This window comes from Cricetulus griseus (assembly GCF_003668045.3).
Source record: "Cricetulus griseus strain 17A/GY chromosome 1 unlocalized genomic scaffold, alternate assembly CriGri-PICRH-1.0 chr1_1, whole genome shotgun sequence".
NCBI lineage: Eukaryota > Metazoa > Chordata > Mammalia > Rodentia > Cricetidae > Cricetulus > Cricetulus griseus.
In genome coordinates this window covers 167,369,353-167,376,072 of record NW_023276807.1, presented here as the reverse complement: position 1 = coordinate 167,376,072, position 6,720 = coordinate 167,369,353, and the positions used below count along the sequence as shown (strand labels likewise).

The following is a 6,720-nucleotide window of genomic DNA, read 5'->3' as shown; positions in this document are numbered from 1 at the left end:
GAGGAGAGCAGTCTGGAGACAGACACAGCACTGAACTGATGAGTTGGAATATCTCTCTGGAAAAACAAAAAGCCTGCACAGTGCCCTTGAGGGTTTTCTGAAGTACTAAAGGCAACAGCAATTAATTTCCTCTCCAAACCTATGAAATCTTAGATTTCAGCACATCTGAATCCAAAGGATTATAGGTGAAGAAAGACAAGTGAGCTGTTTGTCTCAGGAAATCATTCAAGAGGACAGGACACAGCTGTATGATATGACTCTGTGGACAGTGTCATCTCCAGAGAATCCACTAAGTGGCATGCCTTGTAAATACTGCCATTTTAATGGGAAACACCATTTCCTCCCATTTCTCCTCATTGCTATGTCAATCCATAAACTCTCCTGCTCACCCAGGCACGTCTATACACACATACACATTACTATGGTCAATTTCAGTTTTATAATATTGAGAGCATCAGGGGGTTAAAAGATAATGCAGGGGCTGGGGAGATGGCACAGGTGGCAATGTGCTTGTCACACAAGCATGAGGCCCTGAGTCCTCTGCAGCCATGTGAAAATCTGGGCATGGTGGTGCACATTTGTAATCTCAGTACTGTGGTGGCAGAAACAGGCAGAGCCCTAGGGCTTGCTAGGCAACCTGCCTAGTCTAATTAGCAAGTCTAGGTCTCAATGAGAAATTTTGTCCCCCCCCCAAATGGGGGTATGGCAGTGGTACCTAAGGATGACCTTTCAACGTCACATGCACAATACATATGTATACATACATGATCACACAATACACACACATATATACACAAACACAGAAAGAGAGAGGGAGAGATGATGGAGATGATGATGATGATGATGATGATGATGATGATGATGATGATGATAATGATGATAATGATGATGATGATGATGATGATGATGATGATGCATATTTGGATTACACAGCAAAGTTCTGTTATCAGAAATATTACCAGCAAGCATACATTATGCACTCAAATCTGTTCTTGATCCTAATCCATATTTAGTCAGACCTAACACAAAGACTGACAGTCTTTGTTGAATTAACAAATTAGTACATAAACAAATCAAAGGCTATGATTTATTATGCAAAAATCTAATGTAAATTTAAGACAAAGTTGAGGAATGTCTACTGAAGAGAGCACTACTCCTGTATCTAGAATAGCAATTAGGATGTGCTGGTCTCCATTTTGTGCTGGACAGACATTGTAAGGAAAACAACATAGATTTAAGCTTCACAATTACAGAGTATGAAAGAAAATGCCTTCACCATAAAATGTCACCAGCAGACTTGAAATTCAAAGTACATTAAAAACTTGGTTAAAAATAACCTAACCTCTAATTCTCAAGATCATACCTTTAAATGCTAAGCTGGGGCAATGCCATGATTGTCAGTAGTTAAATTTGCTGCTGTGGCTCTGTTTGCCTTTTGATATCCCTCTGTTGTTTCTCTCCATTTGCCTCTATTGTGTGACATTTCAAGATAATAAAAACGGAAGCATGATACAGAGACAGGGGAAATTATGGGGGCATGAGAAGAGAAAGGAGCCCTTCACCCTGGAGTGTGATTGAAGCATCTTGTAGACTAAGAATCAAGAATTTCATAATAAGTAACATTTGCTGTGAAACTTTCTGAGAAAAATTAATAGTGTTTTCTGTTAAAACAGCAATGATTCAGGTTTCAGGCATGGGTATGCATGACCTTGAGTAGAACTTCATTCTTCTCACTGACATTTCCTGGGAAACTCAAACAAGATGGTTAGCTACGGCAGTGAGGTCTTCTACCTACCCCTGTGCTCTGAGGTTTTCCCTTACCAACTGAAACCTTGTCAGGACCCCTCACAAACCACGCTCCGATCTCACTAAGACCCTGTATCCACCTTTTGAAACAGTATCTTCAAACCTTACTCAAATCCTATCCATTACTATTGTCACCACTGATAAAAGTTGAGACATAACTATAGAGAAATGTCCATGCACCCACCTCAAAGTTGCCTCGTGTACTTCTTCTTTATACTTTATTGTAATCTATCCAGTCACAAATCTTGATAGCGGATATCCAAACAAATATTTACTGAGCACATATGTGGCAGGGACAGAAGCATGTTCTCTATCAGATTATTGTCATAAACAGATTTCTATCATTGTGAAAAAGATGATAACCAAAAGTAACTTGGGGAGGAAAAGGTTTATTTGCTTTATATTTCTCTGTCATAATCTACCATTAAGGGAATTTAGTACAGGAACCTAGAGGCAAGAACTGAAGCAGAGACCAGGGAGGAGCTTGTTACTGGCTTGTTATCCATGGCTTTCTCAGCTTTCTTTTTATATAATCCAGGACACCTGCCCAGAGTAAGCTGGGCCATCCCACATCAATCATTAATCAAGAAAATGCCTCCACAGACTTGCCTTCAAATCAATCTGATGGAGGCATCTTCCCAGTTAATGTTGCTTCTTCTTAAGAGATTCTAATTTGTGTCAAGTTGACAAAAACTAACCAGCAGAATTATGGAGGCTGCCACGTGAATAGACAGGTAATAACTGTTCATGTAATTCATCACTGAGACAGTAATTGACTCTATGAAACCAAGTGCAGGTTACTTTCCAGCAGGGACATGTGATCAAGAAATATGGACTGATCCTTGAAGGATTTTTCACCTAGAATTAGTAAAGTTTACTCTGGCTGCCTCTAGCAGACATGCAGAAAGCTGTGCAATGATCAGTAGAGCCCATTACACTTTCATTCTCAGCAAATAGCTACACTGCTTGCGACATATCCCAGCAGAGTCTACAGGAACAACACTGGAGAAGGTGAGACAGATAATGGTGACAGAACTTAAACAAATCTTTTTGTAACAGCTTGTGATGAGAAGCTGGTGCCACCCCAATTTTATCAAGAAAACTAGGGCACAAATAGTTCATTCATAAGCCATTAATGATTATATACCTTACATCGCTTTGAACCCATTGGCGTCCAGTCTCCAGAACTCATTGGCAAAACCCACAGATCTTGCTGGATAGAACTCGAATACTCTTTTCTTCAGGATGCCTGGCCTGCTGCCTGCTTTTCCTGCAATATATTCATTCCTTGTTCAGGCACCAATTCCATTAGAGAGATTAAGTTTTTTTGTGTTTTTTTTGTTTGTTTGTTTGTTTGTTTTTTGCACAGTCTAATTCAAAGGAGCACCTTCCATGGGAATTCTTCCTGCCTGGTCATTTCCCATACTCTTCCTGGTCTCAAGAATGATTTTGTCTTCAGATTGTGTATGCATTGGCTTGTACTGGAGAATTAACTTTGGAATATCTTTATGTGAAATTCCTTTTATCGAAATGGGTCATAGAACAGGGCTCAGCAATGAATTCTGGTGCCTCCATTTGAAAAGATTGGCTAGTGTTGAGAATAAATATAATGCATCAGTCTTGAACATTGGGTGTTAGCTGTAGAAAATCGTTAATTTACAGGGTTACTTCACTATGGGAGCCTGAACAAAATGTCAATTTAGAAGTTCTGACTGTATTACTGAATTACTGTCTTAGACATATGTCCCATTACCTACAAGTCACTCTGAAGCTAAGTGTTCCTTGCACAGGACAGAAGTTCCTGGAGCAGCCATGATTCTCAGTGGCTCCCCGTTGTCTATGCAGGTGAGTATGTCTTCACCTCTGGCTCCTGCTAACTCTACTTACTTCCACTGTGACAATAAGCCACAAAAACCATGGGACACTAAGAATTTCAGCAATGGGAATAAAACAGGTGACAGTGGAGAAATTTCTTGGGGTCCAAAGAATGTCTTTGAAGATACTAGACTGGAAGGGACTACCTAGCCCAGTTTACAGAAACTTGATACATAAAAGAAAGAAAGAAAGAAAGAAAGAAAGAAAGAAAGAAAGAAAGAAAGAAAGAAAGAAAGAAAGAAAGAAGAGGGAGATGTAGTTTAGATCATAGCTTCCTACACTATGTCATTTCCATACAGGAAAACAACTAGTGAACCTCTTGTCCAGGGATCACCTCATGCCCTGCTGTCATTCTTACTCATGGTCTCACTAGTTCCAATTCAAACTCATAATGCATTTCAAATAATACCCAAGCTCCTAGACAGGTGTCCACATGAGCTGGCCTCTGCTGACATCCCTGTGGCCTCTGCCACTACCCTCTTCTCACAGTGCTGTGGTGCCCAGCTTATCCTTAGTTCTCCAAGTCACTGTGCTTCAAACATCTGCCTTCTAGTAGTTAGTTACTGTGATCGTTAATTTATTTCCTCCTCTGTAGAGAATACTTCCACATAGCCCACCGAATTATTCCCCACCCTGAAACTCTATTTCTGTAGAACACTCTGCACCTGAGAGCATCCCATGTAAGGGTTTATCATTTATCTTCCACTACTCCCACATGAGCACTATAAGGGCAGAATTGGGGCTTTGAAAGCCATAATGCCTGACACCATGCTTAATACAGCAGGTACTTAACTATTAGTTGAATAAGTGTATATTGAATGGATTGCTTCCTTGCTCTAGATGAATGTCTGATGATAGGCTTCAGTTTACAAGTTCTGACAATGGTCCTTCTATAGAACAAAACCTGAATACTGTGTGCCCAGCCATTTTAATAAAACTGAAATATACACTTATTAAGTGTCATATTGTGGCATATGTGAACTCCATGCTCTGCAAAATTACAAATGTGGTTTTGATTTATGGTGATGCAGGAAAAGTTTTAATAAGTTGTTCAATCTTATTTGTTTTGGAGACTTCAGCAAATTTTCCCTTTCGTGAAATTATTATTTAAAGTTCTAGTTAGTGAATTAATGTCAATAATTTAAATGAATTTCTTTATACATAATTATCTCAGATTGGAAGGCAATAAAACAGTTGGAATTACTTTAAACAAATTATGAATTTCTTCCCCTTCATGTGCTCCACTGTTAACATTAAGGAAAGTTATTGCTGTAATTTCACATTAAGAGTGGAAGTATTTGGTTTAAAGAGAGTTGTAGAGATTTAAAAAAAGAATCCAGACACTCCTCACCTACACCTCAGAGTAATAAACACCACGAGGTCAGGCTTCTCTAGTCAGTGATATTCAACCACATCAGGCAGCTCAGTCAGCGATATTCAATCATGTTCAATGTATTTGGATTTTGTTTTCAAGAAATTAGTTTGGGGAGAAAACATCCCAAGGAGAAAAGCTGAACTTTAAGGAGATAAATAAATTAATGCATAATGCATTTTAAACTCATGAATAGAAAATGAGTTTCTTAACCTGTAGAAGTAGTAGGTATTTTTCCCCAGGAAATATGGGGTTTTCCTAATATCTTTGAAATATAAAGGCAAATGGAGAAAAGGATTAGTGGTCAAATAAAAAGGCAGTTTTTTAACTCCCTTAAATTATTCACATCTGAAATTTTAACTAGCAGATAATTTAGTCAAATTGGACAATAGCATTAAAATGTTACAGGCAAGAGTTTCAATGCTTGATATGTCATTAGGCTGCAAACCGTGTTCTGGAAAGAGCAGAAGTTAATGATGACAACCTCTGAGCAAATGTGGAGAAAAAGACTTGAAAAAAATGATTTTTCTTCTATGAAGAAGAGGAGCAGATTAGACATACGGTATTTACTTTGAGGATAATGACATGGATCCTTTGGTATTCGGAACCAGAATACATTAAAGCAAACCATGAATATGAAACAAAGGAACAAATTAGATTTAAAATGCTGCTGCTGTTGGGATACCCAGCATGCAACAGCTCTTGGTAGATATAGATTTCTTCTCTTAAAAATAATGCAAGAGCCTTATTCTACATAAGAATGGGTGCTGTCAATCAGTGTCCAAAACTGGATAATGTGGCTAAATTGAGACACAGGTCATGCTTCCATCACAGTAGATATATTACAGTGGTGACAATGAGACCTGCAACATTTGCCAACTATACTATTGAATGTGACCATATGTTAATAATTCATTTTACAATACTTTCTATGATAATTATTTAAAAATAATAATAATGCAAAACTCTAAGTCACCAGAAGCATGCCACCCAGGCCACCCTAAGGTGAGCCAGGTAAAGAGTAAGGTCAAGTAACAGAATAAGGAAAGGTAAAGGGATACCTCAGTGTCATCCAACATAATTAGTGACATTTACTCATGTTCAATCTAGAAACCAAATTAGCCTATTTCAGAATCAACCTCCACATGTCATTTTGCATATACTTTACTGAGTCAAAATCTATGGGAAATGTTTGTAGAGCATCTCTCAACACAAAGCCTTGAAGGAAAATAGCGGTTACCAAGCTAGGCAGGAGTGGATTCTGAAGACACACTGGGATTCCTAAGACCTTTAACTGCTTAAGTTGCAAGATGCAACTCTACTCATATTATCTGCATTTTTCAGCTGACAACAACAAAGTATATATTTCAGGATAGTTCCCAAGCACAGGCAGCTGATACACAACCATGCTATAGAACCCAGGCACCACTGCTTCTGTGATCATCAACTTCCTCCTGGGATTCTTGTTTCCTGGTCATTGTTAATATAAAACCAGTTTGGTTTCTTGTGAACCTGATATAGAATACTTAAAGATGAAGGTTGTAGCAATGTTTTAAGTGAAAGCTGTTTACATCTACCTACTTCCTGACATGGCACTCACACAGCCTTACATAACACTGCTCTTAAATAGCTCATTTATAATAAAAGCTTGGTACCTTTGTAATGAC

General features: G+C 38.4%; 1 non-coding gene across 1 annotated transcript; it reads left to right on the top strand.

Annotated features, from left to right (window-relative positions):
• The first annotated feature begins 5,794 nt into the window (after window positions 1-5,794).
• On the top strand, window positions 5,795-5,927 carry LOC113832595. The gene has a single exon (XR_003479906.1). It is a non-coding gene; the product is annotated as a small nucleolar RNA SNORA1 (small nucleolar RNA).
• The last annotated feature ends 793 nt before the right edge of the window (window positions 5,928-6,720 follow it).